Raw genomic sequence first — 18,825 nt, 5'->3', positions numbered from 1 at the left:
AGGTTTATTACCTTTTAAGGCTTCTGATATTTATATTTTGTAATTCTACTAATAAATATGGTCCAGGCACAGGTTACTCCCGGATTCACAGACTGATGTCCTTTTAAATTCAGACTAACCTGTACCTCCTGAGCCATATCAACACCAGCCCGTGTCTGCATGTGTCCTAAATACATTCCCCTTGTTAATAGGGAACTTAACAGTTCTCCATATTCAAAGGCAATTGAAATTAGAAGATATTTGACAAGCAATACTTTCTATACTTAATGATAGAAGAAATAAAAAAGACTTGATTACATAATTTTAAATTGTGTAAAATCACTAGAAAGGCAATTGAGAGAAAATTTATAGCAGAGAAGACGAGCAAAGGGTGAAGATGTTTATAAAGAGCTTTTAAAAATAAACTTTAACATCTTAGGGCCCCGATTTCAAAAAGGATAAAGCATATCGACACAAGTTACATCCAATTACCAAATTAATGGGGAAACGTTCACCCTAATTAGTTTTCAAAGGTATCTAAAATGAGGTGATGTTTTTCTCATTAAAAATGTACAAAAGGGGCTTCCCTGGTGGCGCAGTGGTTAAGAATCCGCCTGCCAATGCAGGGGACACGGGTTCAAGCTCTGGTCTGGGAAGATCCCACATGCCGCGGAGCAACTACGCCCGTGTGCCACAACTACTGAGCCTACGCTCTAGAGCCCACGAGCCACAACTACCGAGCCTGCGAGCCACAACTACTGAATCCCGTGCTCCGCAACAAGAGAAGCCACCACTCACCGCAACTAGAGAAAGCCTGTGTGCAGCAACAAAGACCCAGTGCAGCCAAAAATAAATAAATAAAATAAATTTATAAGAAAAAAATGTACAAAAGAATGCCCTCTATTTACATGTAGTTAGCAACTTCTTTGTGTCAGTTGCTATTCTGTACGCATGAGGATACAGAGACAAAGAATGCCAGCTTTCAGAGTGCTGCCTCAGTGGGACAAATAAAAACATACTTCGTGCTTAAAGTCTTTACACTCCTGAGTAATACAAGGACCACAAAATCAGGTCTTCCCTGGTGGCGCAGTGGTTAAGAATCCGCCTGCCAATGCAGGGAACATGAGTTCACTCCCTGGTCCGGGAATATCCCACATGCCGCAGAGCAACTAAGCCCATGTGCCAGAACTACTGAGCCTGTGCTCTAGAGCCTGTGAGCCACAACTACTGAGCCCGGGTGCTGCAACTATTGAAGGCTGAGTGCCTAGAGCTCATGCTCCGCAACATGAGAAGCCATGCACCGCAACGAAGAGCAGCCCCCACTCGCTGCAACTAGAGAAAGCCCACACACAGCAACAAACACCCAATGCAGCCAAAACTAAAAATAAATAAAAATTAAAAAATAAAGGACCAACAAAATCACCCCTGAGCACCCACTCCCACCTCTCTTTATGCTGTAGTTTTTTTTTTTTTTGTCCAGGACTTTAGTTTGACTCTGTTTTTAATTACCCCCAACACACACACACACACACACACACACACACACACACACACACACACACACAATGTTTTACAGTCAATGCAGAGATTTATCCACTTTTTTTTCTGATTTTAAAAGTTATTATAAGGTTATAGTCTCAAGACAAAGTGATATGGGTAAAGGGTAGAGAAATAGATCAGTGGAACAGAATAGAATCCACAAGAGACCCATGCGTATATGATTAAATGATTTTGGATAAAGTTGCTAGGGCAATCCCACTGGAAAATGAAAGCTTTTTTTTTTCAGAAAATAACTTTTAATTTTATACTGTAGTATAGTTGATTAACAATGTTGTGTTCGTTTCAGGTATATAGGAAAGTGATTCAGTTATACATACATATGTATCTATTCTTTTTTCACATTCTTTTCCCATTATCCACATTTTTACCAACTTATTTGCTCATTGTTGCATCTATGCATCTCCCCTTCCTCCTGGGTTCAGTTTTATTTTTCACAAAGCTGCTCCTTTGGTAGTTTTTGAATAAGAGTACGAGAGTAAACATTCTCAGCCTTTCTTTGGCCAAATATGTCCTTCACCCTGATTTTGAGTAGTAGTTGTAGAATTCCATATTCTACATAGACACTAACTTTCCAGAGTACTTTGAGGATGCTATTTGTTTCTGGTAAGATTTCTGACAGTCTTAATGTTCCTTTGTAAATAATCTGTTTTTCTAATTGTTTTCATGATTTCTTTCTTGTTTTTTGTGTTTTATAATTTCACTACAAGGTGTCTAGGAATGGATTCAGTTTTATTTACTCTCTTTGGGAATTGTGTTGCTTCTGCCTGTGGATTCATGTCCTCTGTGATTTGGGGCCACTTTAACTGCACCTTCTTTCCATGCTCCCTTCTCTCTCCCTCTTGATTGTTTTTTTTTTTTTTTTTTTTTTTGGCTGTGCCCTGCAGTTCCTCAACCAGCTTCTGGGATCTTGGTTCCTCAAACAGTTGCCTGGGGCACTGGACCCCAGGGAATTACCCACAGAGGTTTTTTTTTAACAGCTTTTTTGAAGTATAATTTACATACCATTAAAGTTCACTCATTTAGAGTTTACAAATTAATGGTCTTTAGTATATTCACAGAACTGTGAAGCCATCACAACAGTCTAAGTGTAGAACATTCCATTATTTCAAAGAGAAGCTTGTACCATTATCAGTCACTTCCCCTCCCCTATTCCCACCCTCCCCAGCCCTGTCCACTGATTCTTATTTGACTATAGTTTTCTATTTCACGTATTTCAACTCGGGTCCAAATCAGAGTGTTCTTTTTTCCATAGTGTCTTGTTCTTTCATCATGGTTTCTATTTCTTCTTTCATAACTTAAGACATATTTAATGTATATTCTCTTTCAGACTGGTTATCTCAAGTTCTTGTTCTCCATTTGTTTTGTAATTATTTTGATTTTTAATGGGGATTGCTTTTACTATGGAAATGTGCCTGCGTTTGTTTGTAGGAGTGTTTCTAACAGAGGGGTCTGCACTTCTCCCAGGCCTGTAGTATCAATAGCCTGGGAATACTTCTTCCAATAATTTCTCAGCTTAGGGATTCCCACAACATGGAACGTGCAGTGTAAATCTGAATTCAAACCCATATGTGGCACAAGTTTCAGGTTTTGATTCCTCAGATGAGACTTTTTTTTTTAACCTGGAGCCATGAATAATGACAAGCATCCTTGTCTTCCTGGGCCTCTGGGCAGAGCCTATCTTTTACTGACGTGACAGTCTTTCAAGTTCCTGGCTTTATGGAGGGGGCCCAGCCCACCTGGAGGCTGACCTGAAGCCTCTAGCTAATCAGACCTCATGCCACCTCTCTGACCCCAGCCAAGATTTCTGTCCTGTCACTTGGAACTTCACTCTGGCTTTCAGTTCCCAATTTTTGTTTTAATTAATTAATTTATTTATTTTTGGTTGCGTTGGGTCTTTGTTGCTGTGCACGTGGGCTTTCTCTAGTTGCAGCAAGCGGGGGCTACTCTTCATTGTACGCTCTACTCTTCAAATAAATAAACAAATAAATAAATTTATTAAAAAAAAAAAAAAAAAGAAGGCAGGCAGAGCACGGGGACACAGAGGGCAGCCCTGTAGGCTCCTAGACTTGGTTCTGCCAAGACAAGTGTCTCTGGGTTCCCTTTAATACAGATATCACTGTGACTAGCGGGCCTCACTCTGCTTTATCCACAGTGTGTGTTCGTGTCAGCACGTATCCATGTCTCCAAGCTTTATACGGAACATTTCATAAACTTGACAGTGCTATTGCAATGAACAGGTGATTTACCAGAGAGGGAGGTCTGAGAGAAGACAAGGTATGAAATAGTCATTTTGGAGAGTGGCAGGTTGAAGGACCAGGGGGATGAATGTCGTCAGTCGTCTTGAAAGCCCTAAGGCTGTCCATACAAAGCTACTACAAGTGCTAGAAACCCAACAAAAGTAGAAAAAGGGGGACTTCTTAATAGGGTAATGGCTTCATTGAAATGAAATTGAACTTCCAAGCCTCAGGAAGAGCAGGAACACATGCCATGAGTCTCCTCTTGGTCTCTGCTTGTTTCTTTCTTTTCTTTTTTAATATTTATTTATTTGGCTGCGCCGGGTCTTAGCTGCGGCATGCAAACACTCAGTTTCAGCATGTGGGATCTAGTTCTCTGACCAGGGATCAAACTTGGGCCCCCTGCATTGGGAGTGTGAAGTCTTAGCCACTGGACCACCAGGGAAGTCCCTCTGCTTTTTTTTTTTTTTAAATATAAATTTATTTTTGGCTGTGTTGGGTCTTCGTTGCTGTGCACAGGCTTTCTCTATTTGCGGCGAGTGGGGGCTACTCTGTTGTGGTGCACAGGCTTCTCATTGCAGTGGCCTCTCTTGTTGCGGAGCATGGGCTCTAGGCGTGCAGGCTTCAGTAGTTGGGACACACGGGCTCAGTAGTTGTGGCTCGTGGGCTCTAGAGCGCAGGCTCAGTAGTTGTGGTGCATGGGCTTAGTTGCTCCGCAGCATGTGGGATCTTCCTGGACCAGGGCTCGAACCTATGTCCCTTGCATTGTTGGCAGGCGGATTCTTAACCCCTGCACCGCCAGGGAAGTCCCCCTCTGCTTGTTTCTTTATATCAACTCTGCTCTCTTGTTCCCACCTGCCTTCTTCCATATAGCAAAGAACAGGCTTTTAACTGCTCATGGGTTTCGTTATCTTGACCTTCTGCCACCCGAGAGGGGCTGGGATCAGGCTCTGTTTGGACCCAGATTCAGAAATCCCAGGGAAGGGCTTTGAATAACCTGGTTTGTGTCTGGTGCCCACCCTGGAGGTGCTCATGGAGACAGGAATCTATAAAAACACTGCAGGGACTTCCCTGGTGGCACAGTGGTTAAGAATCTACCTGCCAATGCAGGAGACATGGATTCGATCCCTGGTCCGGGAAGATCCCACATGCCGCGGAGCAACCAAGCCCCTGTGCCACAACTACTGAGCCTGTGCTCTAGAGCCTGTGAGCCACAACTACTGAGCCCGCATCCCGCAACTACTGAAGCCTGCGCGCCTGGAGCCCGTGCTCTGCAACGGGAGAAGCCACCGCAGTGAGAGGCCCACGCACTGCAATGAAGAGTGGACCCTGCTCTCCACAACGAGAGAAAGCCCACATGCAGCAACAAAGACCCAATGCAGCCAAAAATAAAAATAAAATAAATAAATTTATATGGCATACATAAATATATATAAAGCTACAAAAAAGAATGAATATTACCATTTGCGGCAACATGGATGGACCTAGAGAATATTATGCTTAATGAAATAAGTCAGACAAAGACAGATTCTATATGATATCACTTATACATGGAATCTAAAAAAATAATACAAATGAATCTATATACAAAACAGAAACAGACTTACAGACATAGAAAACAAACTTATGGTTATGAAAGCCAGGGGGAAGAACTAATTAGGAGTAATGGGATTAACAGATACAAACTACTATATGTAAAATAGATGAAAAACAAGGATTTACTGTATAGCACAGGGAATTAATACCCAATATCTTGTAATAACCTATAATTGAATATAATCTGCAAAAAGAAAAACTAACCCAAACTTGAATCACTATGCTGTACACCTGAAACTGATGCAACACTATAAATCAACTCTAATTCATTTAGAAAATAAGTTATAATTTCCATTCCACTGGAGTTCCTGGAGGAAGGAAGTTAGTGCAGAAGAAAATATATGAGGGGAAAATGGCAAACAAAAACTTCACAATTATGTAAAACAGAGATCTAGGAAGCTCAGAAAACCTTCACTCAAACACATAGTCAATCTGCTAAAAACCAAAGGTGAAGAAAAAAATCTTGAAAGCAGTCAGAGAAAAATGACACATTATACATAAAAGAATATCAGTTCAGGGCTTCCCTGGTGGCGCAGCAGTTGAGAGTCCGCCTGCCAGTGCAGGGGACGCGGGTTCGTGCCCCGGTCCGGGAGGATCCCACATGCCGCGGAGCGGCTGCGCCTGTGAGCCATGACCGCTGAGCCTGCGCGTCCGGAGCCTGTGCTCCGCGACGGGAGAGGCCACAGCGGTGAGAGGCCCGCGTACCGCAAAAAAAAAAAAAAAAAAAAAAAAAAAAGAATATCAGTTCAAAAGGCTGTAATTTCTTATCAGAAAACAGAGGCCAGGAAAGATTGGAATAATATCTTTAGAGTAGTGAAAGAAAAAACTACCAACCCAGGACATTATATGCGGCAAAGATATCCTTACCACTGAAGGCAAAACAAAGGCTGATGAACATGAAAGAAAACTAGAAGCGTTAATCATATCTGATGATTAACTAGATATAAAATGATGTGAAAGCAATTTCTTCAGGCTGAAGTGAAATGACAAGAGTTTGTGAAGTTGGAACTTCAGGGATAAAGGAAGAGCAACAGAAGCGGTAGTATCTGGATAAATGAGGTAGTCTATTTTTTTTCTCTTCTTAAATTCTTTTAATATACATATGACTTCTGAATTAAAAAATTATACGAGAATCTCAGAGGGTGGGGTTCAATTCGTGTTGATGTAATACAACAACTATAACATAGAAAACAAAGAGTAAGAGCTTCCCTAGCGGCGCAGTGGTTGAGTCCGCCTGCCGATGCAGGGGACACGGGTTCGTGCCCCGGTCCGGGAAGATCCCACCCACATGCCGCGGAGCGGCTGGGCCCGTGAGCCATGGCCGCTGCGCCTGCGCATCCGGAGTCAGTGCTCCGCGACGGGAGAGGCCACAACAGGGAGAGGCCCGCTTACCGCAAAAAAACCCCAAAGAATCTATATTGCTTACATTTTACTTCTGTCAAAACAAAATGTAAGGCTTACATTTTACTTCTGTCAAAACAAAAATTCACCCAAGAATGTTAAACAGGCAAGGAAGATGTTATTCAAGACTACTGCAATAAGAGAGACCAGAACTCAGTCTGAGCTCAGCTTCTCTGAACACAAAGGCAGGAGGTGGAGAGTTTTAAGTGTGAGGTGAGGTTGATCTATGGGGTGTGTCCAGCACATTGAGTTATTCCTGAGTTTGCAATGGTTTTTCTCTGTGATTAGGACATCTGTGTGTGCTATTTGGTAACCATCAAAGTCAGGCTCCTACCCTCCCACAGACACTGGGAAATATATATGTTATATATGTCCCTCCCAAACTGCCCTGGATGCCACTTCAGCTGCCCCCTGGAACAGGATATGGGTGGTATGGGCACCGAGGGAAAGGGCAGGAGGACACACAGCTGCTGATCCCAAAGCTGCCACCTTGTGTAGGAGCTGCTGAACCAGGAACCCTGCTTTCCAGAGTTCCCCCTCTGCTGGGTGGGGACCGGGGACTATGTCCTGTACAGTTAGTTCCCCGACAGCTCTCCCAGCTAGGGGAGAAGGGGCCACTGCCCTGCCAATAACCTCATCACCCTCAAGGCAAAAACCTCCAACCCTCAGACCCCAGGACTGGGAAGCGCCAGAGGGTCTGAGGTGAATCTGCACCTGTGCTGCCTCAGGTCCTTGCACGTCCTCTGCACACAAGCCATCCCTCCAGGACTTTTGCGCCGGCGGGTTCCGTGAACCCACGCCCATTCCTGACTCACACATTCCCAAGCTGTGTCCCAGAAGCAGGCCAGACAGTGTGAGCTTTGGAGGTTGACGGCGGAAGAAGAGTGCTTGAAGCCTAGCTCTCTATCCAAGGGCTGACTTCCCCAAGTGCTCTATGGGCAACTACCTGGGCAGACTCTGCCCCTCAGCCCCACCCAGGCACGGGGGGCCAGCACCTGCCGGGAGTTTGGCAGCACAAGCCTGGCTCCCTTCAGGTTGAGGGTTTCAGTAGCACCTATGGGCTTTACCCCAGATCTAAGCTGCCCCTTTGGGGCACTCAGCATTATAGCAGACACAAGGCGAGGGGTGGAGGGTTGCTGACTACAGCACACTGCTATGGGGGATGTCTGGGACTGAACACCTGGGTCCCCCTGGTCAGAGCACCCCAAGGTGACCCCAGGACCCAGCACTAAGAATAGCCCTGTGTTTGGAGGCACTACTGCCCCTATCTTAAGTCACATTCCCAGGGGCATGCCCCAGTAGAGCCGCCATCCTTCCAGCCAAGGGCCCAGTACCACTGCCAGCAAAGCCTTTAGGGGCACGTCCATCCCCGTCTCAACCCCTAGGAGCCGTCTCTGCAGCAGGCACAAGGATGAGCAACTTGCTGTTATGGCTCCCTTACCACCTGTCCAGGGTGGGACACAAAACCACTGGGGCAACCAAGTCATTTTCCTCCACGTCGGGATCCAGGCACTCCCTTGGGGTCTAAGAGGCGAATGCTGGCCTGACTGAATAGCTTCCTGGAGAAGTAGTCAGTGTCTTCCTTCCTCCCAGGCTGGACGTCGTATGGGCCCCATTTCAATGTGATACACACATGTAGGCCTGACCTCTGTGATCCTGGAACAAACTGGGCACCCAGAGAAACAGCATTCCCATCCCGTATTCTGCAGTTTTCCCCTAAGGTGGGTAGTTTGAGGCTGTTGTCTGTAAGAGGTCCTTGTCCTGTCCTGTCCCCTCCAGCCATGGAGCAGGCGGGATCCCTCCTACTGCCTACAGTAGATTCCTCCCCTCTCACCATTTTTTCTCCCAGAACCCTTGGGTCTTCTCTGTAACTTATAATTAAGCCTTAGTCTTGTTGCTTTGCATAATTCTCACATGTCTGTACTCTGTAGATCGTGTGGAAAGCACTGACTTGTATGAGTCGTGATCGGGAAGTCAGACCTGTTTAGTTTCCTGTGGCCCAGCTCAGCAGGCGTGGAGAGTAGCACAACTTGATGACTAGAAAGACTGGCCAACTTCTGAATATTAAAACTACATTTTGGGAATTCCCTGGTGGTCCAGTGGTTAGGACTCTGGGCTTCCACTGCCGGGGAGCCGGGTTTGATCCCTGGTCGGGGAACTAAGGTCCCGCAAGTCGTGCGGTGCGGCCAAAAACGAAGAGAAAAAAAGTGTACTTTGAGTTTAAAGCTCAGTGCAAGTCCAGGATAAGACAGGCCGGGGGCGGGGGGTGGGGGGGGATAAAGACAGAGGCTCATTGTTGCCTGTTGGAATTGTCACCCCACTTTCTGACCTGGAGGGGCTGGATCACCCTGAGTGTACACCAGGAGTCCACACCCTACACGTTTAGTCTTTTCTAATGTAGCAATCTCTTTTCTTACTTTTTTGCTTTTAAAGGCCTAGGCAAATTACCTACACACAAATCTCACCTAAAGGGAATGGGCCTGGCATTAGAGCTTCTCAGCCAGCACAAGCAAGGAAAGCTTTAATTCTAGGATGTGACATATCCCTGAGCAGTTTGTGACATTCTGCTTTAAAAAAGTAAAACGACTCCCTGAATTACATTTCTTTGCTTTTCCAAAAATAGGGATGAAGGGGAAACAAGGTAAAATTAGTTCATTTTAATTATAAAAGGTTAAAAGACTTCCAGTTTGTGGTCCAATATGTATGGAGATTAGAGATCATTACGCCTGTCACCACAAGAAGAAGAGAAGCTGAACAAACTGAAAATCAACAATTCTTCCTAAATCCATCATAGAGATGAGGTCACGGGGCAAACTATCATCACAAAAAGAACAGGGAAGACAAAATAAACAACAACAACAACAAAAACCTGCAAAAAACAAAGCACCCCAGAGAAAATGATTGCTTCTGACACCTATGACTAGCAGCAAAGAGTAAACATGGTTTAACTCCTAGAACATAAAAAACTTACATTAAAGCCCTATTTACCTCAGTTTGGTGTATTTTTTACCCAATACACTAATCATGTCCAGCTTTCAACCAAAAATTACAAGGCATACTAAAAGGCAACCACCCTCTCCCCCCACAATTTGAAGGGACAGAGCAAGCATCAGAACCAGACTGGAATATGATAGAGATTCTGGAATATTAGACTGGAAATTTAAAGTAAGTGTAATTTGGGCTTCCCTGGTGACGCAGTGGTTAAGAATCTGCCTGCCAATGCAGGGGACATGGGTTCCAGCCCTGGTCTGGGAAGATCCCACATGCCGCGGGGCAACTAAGCCCGGGCACCACAACTACTAAGCCTGTGCTCTAGAGCTCACGAGGCACAACTACTGAAGCCTGCGTGCCTAGAGCCTGTGCTCCGCAACAAGAGAAGCCACCGCAATGAGAAGCCTGTGCACCACAGCAAAGAGTAGCCCTCGCTCGCTGCAACTAGAGAAAGCCCATGAGCAGCAACAAAGACCCAACACAGCCAAAAATAAGTAAATAAATTAAAAATAAATAATAAAATGAGTGTAATTCATATGCTAAGAGCTCCAACGGAAAATTGAACAACATGCAAGAACATGATGGGCAGTGTAAACAAGGAGATGGAAATTCTAAGACGAAACAGTAGAAATAAAAAACACTAACAGAAATGGAGAATGTTTTGATGAACTCAAGAACAGGCTAGATATGACTGAGGAAAGAATCAGTGAGCTTGAAGATATATCAATAGAAACTTTTCAAACTAAAAAAAAAGAGAGCGAGAGAAAAGACTGAATAAAGTAGAAAAGAATATCCAGGAACTGTGGGACAATTATAAAAGGGGTAACATCTGTGTAAAGGGGATACAAGAAGAAAGAAATAAAACAATAAAGAAGGAAAGAAAGAAAGAAAATAAATACTTGATAATGGCTGGAAACTTTTATTTAACATACATCAAACCACAGGAATCACAGAGAACACCAAGCAGCATAAACACCAAGTGATCAATACCTTTGTATATCGTATTCAAACTTAAGAAAATCAAAGACAAAAAGAAAACCCTGAAAGAAGGCAGAAGGAAAAAAATCTTACGTGTAGAGAAACTAGTATAAGAAATATATTGATTTTCTCTTCAGAAACCATGCAAGCAAGCAGAGAGTGGAGTGAAATATTTAAAGTGTCGAAAGAAAAAAAAACACCCCACCAACCTAGAATTCTTTTTTAAATAAATTTATTTATTTATTTATTTTTGGCTGCGTTGGGTTTTCGTTGTTGCCCGTGGGCTTTCTCTAGTTGTGGCAAGCGGGAGCTACTTTTCAAGCGGTGCGCGGGCTTCTCACTGCAGTGGCTTGTCTTTGTTGCGGAGCATGGGCTCTAGGCGTGCGGGCTTCAGTAGTTGTGGCTTGCGGGCTCTAGAGTGCAGGCTCAGTAGTTGTGGCACATGGGCTTAGTTGCTCCGTGGCACGTGGGATCTTCCCAGACTAGGGCTTGAACCCATGTCCCCTGCATTGGCAGGTGGATTCTTAACCACTGCGCCACCAGGGAAGTCCCACCAACCTAGAATTCTGTATCTATCAAATTTCTCTTTCAAAAGTGATGATGAAATACAGACTCTAACATAAATAGAAACTGAATTTGTCTCCAGTAGACCTGCCTTGCAAGAAATGTTAAAGAAAGTTCTTCAGAGAAAGAAAATGATGTAGGTCAGGAACTTGGGGCTACATAAAGAAAGGAAGAGTGTTAGAGAAGGTATAAATTAAGGTAAAATAAAATTTTTTTTTTTGGCAGCGCCTTGCGGCTATGTGGGATCTTAGCTCCCCGACCAGGGATTGAATCCGTACCCCCTGCAGTGGAAGTGTGGAGTCCTAACCACTGGACCGCCAGGGAAGTCCCAAAATAAAATATTTTTTAGTTTTTACTTTTCTTATTCTTAATTTATCTAAAAGATTCACTGTCTTCAAATTAATAATTGCAAAAATACATTTGGTGATAATAGTTTACGGATAAGTGAAATGTATGAGAGAAATTTTATAAGGGATGGAAGGGAGGAACTGGGAAAACTCTGTTATAAGATACCTACATAACCATGAAGAAATACAGTGTTGGGACTTCCCTGGTGGTCCACTGGCTAAGGCTCCATGCTCCCAATGCAGGGGGCCTGGGTTCGATCCCTGGTCAGGGAACTGGATCCTGTATGACACAACTGGGGTTCCTGCATGCTGAAACTAAAGATCCAAAGATCCCGCACATGGCAACGAAGACCCCGCCTGCCGCAGCTAAGACCCAGCACAGCCAAATAAGTAAATAAATATTAAAAAAGAAAGAAAGAAAGAAATACAGTGTTATTTGAAAGTGAATTTAGGTTAGTTGTAAATTTAGATTGTTAATTGTAGGGAAACCGTTTAAAAAATTTTAAAAGAAGTACTACTGATATGTTAAGAGAAAAAATGGAATCACATTTTGATTAAAATCAGAGGCAAAAAATAGTTTAAAAGAGTGGAAGACAAAAAAGAGAGAACAGGGGCAAAGGATAGAAAATAGTTACAAATATGGTATATATTAATCCAACTATCTCAATAATCACTTTAAATATGGATGGCCTTAAAACATTAATTACAGGGGCTTCCCTGGTGGCGCTAGTGGTTGGAAGTCCACCTGCCGATGCAGGGGACTCGGGTTCGTGCCCTGGTCCGGGAGGATCCCACATGCCGCGGAGCGGCTGGGCCCGTGGACCATGGCCGCTGGGCCTGCGCGTCCGGAGCCTGTGCTCCGCAACGGGAGAGGCCACAGCGGTGAGAGGCCTGCATACCGCAAAAAACAAAAAAAAGGAAAAAAACATTACAAGACAGAGATCATCAGAATGGATTAAGAGAACTGCCTGTGTAGTTTACAGACCCTTAAATTTTACTGAGCTCCATGGCTATCACCTTTTCAGTCCTGAGCCACAGACCCAAATGGGAATTACCAGAAGGCATTTATGATTCAAAATTCACTTCCTTTGGCAGGTCGCTACTTCCTTGGTTAGGAGTAAACGCAAATGAGGCTGTGATCAGGAACCTCTCCTTAACTCTTGTACTGTAGAATCTGCTGCTAAAGCAATAGCTGCCCAACGAACATCCCTAGAATCTCTGGCTGAAGTTGTTTTTGATAATAGGATAACCCTTGGTTACCTTTTAACTGAGCAAGGAGGCGTTTGTGCTACGGCTAACACCACTTGTTGCACTTGGATTGACACTTCTGAAGAAGTTGAGACTCAGCTACATAAGATCAGTGAACAAGCCAGTTGTCTTAAGAGAGTGACTCCTTCCATGGGGTCTTTCTCTGACTTATTTGATTCTGATTGATTTGGGTCTTGGGGATCATGGCTCCAAAGTACATGCCAGATATTGGGAATTATCCTGCTTTTGATAATTATAGTAGTCTTCCTGAGGCTTGGTATTCTCTCAAAACCTTCAAATGCATGTTTGCAGTCACTAACCAGAGAGCAAAAGATCTCCCTAAAACTAGAACATCAGAAAAGGAACGAAGAGAATGACTGACTTAAAGAACGTGAACCCAATGTAGCGACCTGTAAACACCACAGGAGGTCCAGGAGGTCCAGGCGTTAAGACTCTGTGCTCCCAATGCAGGGGGCATGGGTTTGATCTCTGGTCAGGGAATTAAGAGGTTATTTCTCATTACATACATATATTTATAAGCCACATGACATGGCCAAAAAAAACAAAGTGTTTGGGGGGAATTGATAAAAACAAGACAACAGGCCCAAAATGGAGTCACTTATGCTAAGCCCCACCTCATCAAACTGAGACTTAATTACAGTTTCAGCTCTCCCAGAAATGCAATCTTAAACCAGTCAATCAGGAATCGCATTATCAGCTCTAGTTAAGTAACCTGACTGATAACCCCAGCCCTTAAAGCAAAGTGACCAATCTACTTTTTGCTAGTAGAACTTCCTTGTTCCTGGACCCTTCTGCCTATACTCTCCTTGGAGCTCCTTTCCATCTGTTAGATTGGATGCTGCCTGATTCATGAATCATTGAATAAAACCAATAAGATCTTTAAAATTTACTCAGTCGAATTTTGTTTTTTAACACTACCCTGGAGTAAAATCCTTCTTTCCTAAATCTTTGCTTGTTGCTTCCAAGTTTCTGATAATCCCTGCCTTCCTGGAATTGAAGGAATGAAGATTAAACTTTTGGCACCTGGGGAGGTGTGGGGTTCTGATATTTGTTAATAATGCCCAGTGAACTTCCAAGTCTAGTCCAAAAAAATGGAAAGAGAAAGAATTCCTAAATGACGTATGATGTTAATCAATCAACAGGAATTTGTAAACTGTAATTGTTAATAAATAGAGATTCATTTAATAATTTAATATACCATGTCAGTAACCTGTTACTGCTTTAAAAAAACACACCCTTTCCCCCTCAGTGATTACAAAAACAGAACACAATAGTCATCCTTAATCCCACCATATTATTTCCTTAGGTTATTTCTCATTACATACACATATTTATAGTTCTTCATATTCATGTTCCACTAAAATCAGATAATAAGCATTTCTGATATCATCATAAAAACGTTGTATAGATACTCTGTAATGTACAGATACTCTACCATTATTTAGTCATTCCCTGCTATTGGACATTTAAGTTGCTCCCTTTTTTTTTCCTATCATCAATAATACTTAAATGAAGTTTTGTATATATATATTTTTCACACTTCTGTGACCATCCTTAGAATAGATTCTTAGAAGAGGAATTAGAGGCAAAAGTAATAAATATTTTTAAGATTCTTGATTCATACTGCCAAATTACTTTCCTAGTTAGAAGACAACTTTTTTGTTTTGAAGTTGTATTCTGAACTTCATATAAGTGGAATCATCCGTGTCCTCTTTTGTGCCTGATTTAACAGTATCTGTGATATTCATCCAGTTTGTTGCATTTATCAGTAATTACAGGCATACCTTGTTTTATTGCGCTTCACAGATATTGCATTTTTTTCCCTACAAATTTAAGGTTCGTGGCAAGCCTGCATTGTCAGATGATGGTTAGCATATTTTAGCAATAAAGCATTTTGAAATTAAGGTATGTATTTCTTTTAGACTTAGTGCTATTTCACACTTAATAGACTAAGTACAGTGCAAACATAAACTTATATGCACTGAGAAATGAAAAAAAAATCGTATGACTCACTTTACTGCAATATTGGCTTTATTACGGTGGTATGGAACTGAACACGCAGTACCTCCGAGGTATGCCTGAATTTCCTGTCGCTACATAGCAGCCCACTGCATGACCACACCACAATTTATTTACCAGTACAACTGCTGATGGACATTGGGGTTACCAGTGTTTGGTTATCACAAAAAAAGCTGCTATGAACATTCCCGTGCAAGCCTCTGGTGGACGCATGCACTCAGTCCTCTTGGAGGGGAACTGCTGAGTCTCAAGGGAGGGCTTAGTTTTAGTACTGGAAACAGTTTACCAAAGTGGTCGTACCCTAGGGCTCAGTTTTTATAACTTGGTCTCCACTCAGTGAGGAAAGGCGATAACTCAGAGGCACCGGGAACGCGCAAACTCTGTGTGCTTGACTCAGCTCGGCGCTTTCCTTCAAATTCTTAAGATATACCCCCAATTCCACGGATGAATAAACAGACTTAGCAACTGCAGCACCGCCCTCGAACAAATTTCTCATGCAATTTTCGAAAACAGGGTACTTCTGAGAGCATCAAGGTTAGCTCACAATGTGAAAAAAGTACGGCAGCACCACCCTCTCCCGGTCCCTCCTCTGGCTGCGGCTCCGTCCTCGTCTCAGCTGGAACAAAGGAGTCGCTCAGCTAAGCCGCGTGGGGTTCCGGTCAGGCCCCGCCTCTCACCTATGCGCAGGCGCAGATTGAGCCCTAGGGAGCCCGGCGGCCCCGGCGCGCGTGACGTAGTAGCGTACGCCGGTGCGTGATGACGCAGGGGCGTGCGCTCGGTGGCTCATAGGGGAAGATGGCGGCTGCTCTTTTGGAGGAGTGGGATTGAGAGGGGAGGGAGGAGGCCAGACAGGAGAGATACTCCTGACTGTGAAGACGAACATTTCGCTCGCTAGTCATTAGGAGCTCTGCTCAGCGCCACAGGGTGAGTGCGGCGGCGGCACGGGACCGCTCGCCTGCAGCAGGCGGCGGCACTCTCCGCCATTTTCATGCTCGGCCGTTGCGTGCTTTGGGGGCCTGGGGGGTGCCTGGGGATGGGTTGGAAGAGCTGGGAGGATCGAACTCCCGAGGGCTCTTTGAGGCGGGTTCGGGCCTTAGGGGACGGGGCTGGAGGCTTGAGGCAGACCGGGAAAGGCAGGCATGGTAGGACCAAGGCCCTGACTGGGGACCGGTGGCGACGAGAAGACGTAGGTAGGGTAGGCCACGGAGAAAACTGGGAAGTTTGGAGGAGGGAAGCGCGTTAAAACTGGAATTTGGGGCGGGAGTGGAAGGGGTTGGGCCGAGAGTGGAATGGAGTGTGGTTTTGAGTGGTTGGGTGAAGGGGTCACGGGAAGTTAGTTAATGGGAAACCTGTAAAACGGCGGAAGGTTTAACCTCGTTATTATCGTGGCTGGAAGTCGGTATTTTAACAGGGGTAAGTCCACAGCTTGACAGGCAGAAATCCCCTGCTCCTTTGGAATAGCTACATTAGTATTTTGTTTGGTTTAGATCATGGTCCCTGCAAGTGTCCCTTAAGAACTCTCTGCACGTTTCCGACTTTAAGACTTCTGACAACTAGATATTTAGGTTCTTAGAAGGCATTCTCTTTTTTTTACGGAAAGGAAAAAACTGGTTACTTGGTTGTAAACCCTAGTGGTTGGTGGTCCTTCCGGAGAAAGAAGAAGGAGGCGGGTCGATAGGGAATTCCATAATTGGACCTGTTTAAATCAAGTCAGAAAAGCACGGATTATTTGTAGAAAGCCCGTCAAGAATGTTTTGAAGTAATTTCCACACAGATGACATGCAGTTGACTGTTCGGGAAATTTCGAAGACGAGTATGAACAAAAAGCTTATGTTAAAAGGAATACCTCTTGGGAGCACTGAGTTGACTTTCAGGTACACTCTGGAGATTCAGTGCACGCAGCCTTTTTTGCCTGTGAACGTGATGCAGTGGTAGATCTGTTTAATTTAAACAAAACTTTTAGAGACTGTTAGTTAAAAGGAAACATGTTCATTCTTCCCCTGATGGCATTTTTCTGTTCCTAATCTTAATTGCTTTTGACACCTATCTTTTTTTTTTTTTTACGCCTATCTTTTATAACCTTTGCACTTTTTAATTGGTCTCCTTGCCTAGAAGGCGGCAAAATACTGTATCGGTTTCAGTTTGTTGAGGCGTCTAGTTTCGTATTTGGCCTTTTTTCTTGAAGTTTAGGGAAAATTTTTATCTTTGTGTATATGGGGGAAGAATTTTCATAGAAAGTTGGCCTTACATCCCAGTGCTTTAGGAAAAAATAAATCCTTATCCCTGAGGTTGATGGCTTAACCTGCATTCTTAGGTTGGTGAAAAATACTAAGACGACAGATTTGCCATCACAGTTTTACCCTGACCTAAGGCTTTAATTATACTTTTAGTAACCACTTAAGGAGCTTATTCAAAGCTCTCTTTGCTAAGTAATAAGTCCGTATATTTTTCACACTACTTTGGGAAAAACGTGCTATTTGATTATTGCTGAAGTTCGAACTGTTTCATATTTCAGAATAAGAAAGAAGCAGGTAAGGTAAAATAAAGCTTTGTAACTGTAACAAATATATTGACAAAGATATCAGTGAAAGCTTTTCACTTAATCTATTTATGTAATCCTTTTGAGGTTGCTCAGCCAAAAAAAAAAAGAAAAAAGGACTTTTAGATAAAGTAGTATTCATTAGCTAGAGCCTGCAGATTAGAAATCTTCATTATCAAAGTATGTTTAATTAAATGTCATAAACTTACTAGTTGTTTAAGCATTCCAGATTTGTTGTTGAAGACTCCAGATTGTCGTAGTTTTCTGCCAAACATTATTCCAGGATTTTGTGTTGAAACTGTTGCTTGTAATTCCAGGATTTTATTTGTGTTGACACTTTTGCTTGTGCTGAAACTTTTTCTTTTGGAATAGTGGAAGTATTTCTGAGACTCTTAAGTATGTATAGTATTGGAAAATCTTTACATTACTCTCATCCTTTCTGGCCCTAGAACATTTTAGTATTTTCTGGTAGTGACTGACTTTATAACGTTTGTATTGTACCTTATGTTCATAACTTGAGTGCTTGTAAATTCCCAGAGCTGGGTGGTATTGTAAAGGCCATGGGTTTTAGCAGTAGACAGACCTAGGTTTGAATGCCAGGCTCACGACTAACTAGCTTTTCTACATTTGGTCATTTACACTCTCTGAACTTGAGTTTTCTTATATATAAAAATGTAAATTATAGTACTTATTTCAAAGGTAAAAGAAAGTGTCTAGTACATAGTAAGCATTCAGTAATTTTTGGCATTTTTCTTTCTGTGACTTTAATTGATGAGGTCACTTTTTTTTAATTGAGATATTACTTTCAGGTGTACAACATAATGATTCGCTATTAGTGTATATTGCAAAATGATCATCGCAATAAGTCCATCACCATACATAGTTACAATTTTGTTTTCTTGCCATGAGAACTTTTAAGATCTATTCAGAAACTTTTAAATATGAAGTATAGTGTTATTAACTGTAGTCACGATGTCATATGTTACATCCTTATAACTTATTTATTTTAGAATTGGAAGTTTGCACCTTTTGGCCCCCCTTCATCCATCTTGCCCATTCCTACCTTTCCCATTCTCACTGTTTAAAAACTAACTCAAATACCTTTGTTGAAAACTTACTGATAATCTCATTCCTCTGGTAAACTGATTACTCCTTTCCCTGTGTTATTAAAGAATTTTGTGTATATCTCTCTCTAATGTATTTTGATTGAAGCAGTATCTTTTCCATTACTTTGTCAGCTCTTTGAAGGCAGATGTTTCAGAGCCTTATATTTTTTTTATATTCATAAAGCCTAAGCATTATAAAAATGGATGAATGATTGATTTTTCTACAAAAATTCTCTTCATGA

The 18,825-nt window shown here is 42.8% G+C and overlaps 1 protein-coding gene across 8 annotated transcripts in view; it reads left to right on the top strand.

Moving 5' to 3' along the window:
* The first annotated feature begins 15,724 nt into the window (after positions 1-15,724).
* WDR33 (WD repeat domain 33) overlaps positions 15,725-18,825 on the top strand; it is a 105,254-nt gene continuing 102,153 nt past the window's right edge. For all 8 annotated transcript variants that reach the window (XM_060016987.1, XM_060016986.1, XM_060016985.1 and 5 more), the window contains exon 1: positions 15,725-15,862. The gene's annotated coding sequence lies outside the window, so the exon portion shown is untranslated. The remainder of the gene's footprint in view (positions 15,863-18,825) is intronic.

The sequence above is a fragment of the Delphinus delphis genome, chromosome 7 (genome assembly GCF_949987515.2).
Source record: "Delphinus delphis chromosome 7, mDelDel1.2, whole genome shotgun sequence".
Taxonomy (NCBI): domain Eukaryota; kingdom Metazoa; phylum Chordata; class Mammalia; order Artiodactyla; family Delphinidae; genus Delphinus; species Delphinus delphis.
Note: the sequence above shows the minus strand (reverse complement) of the source record. Positions and strands in the feature narration are given on the sequence as shown.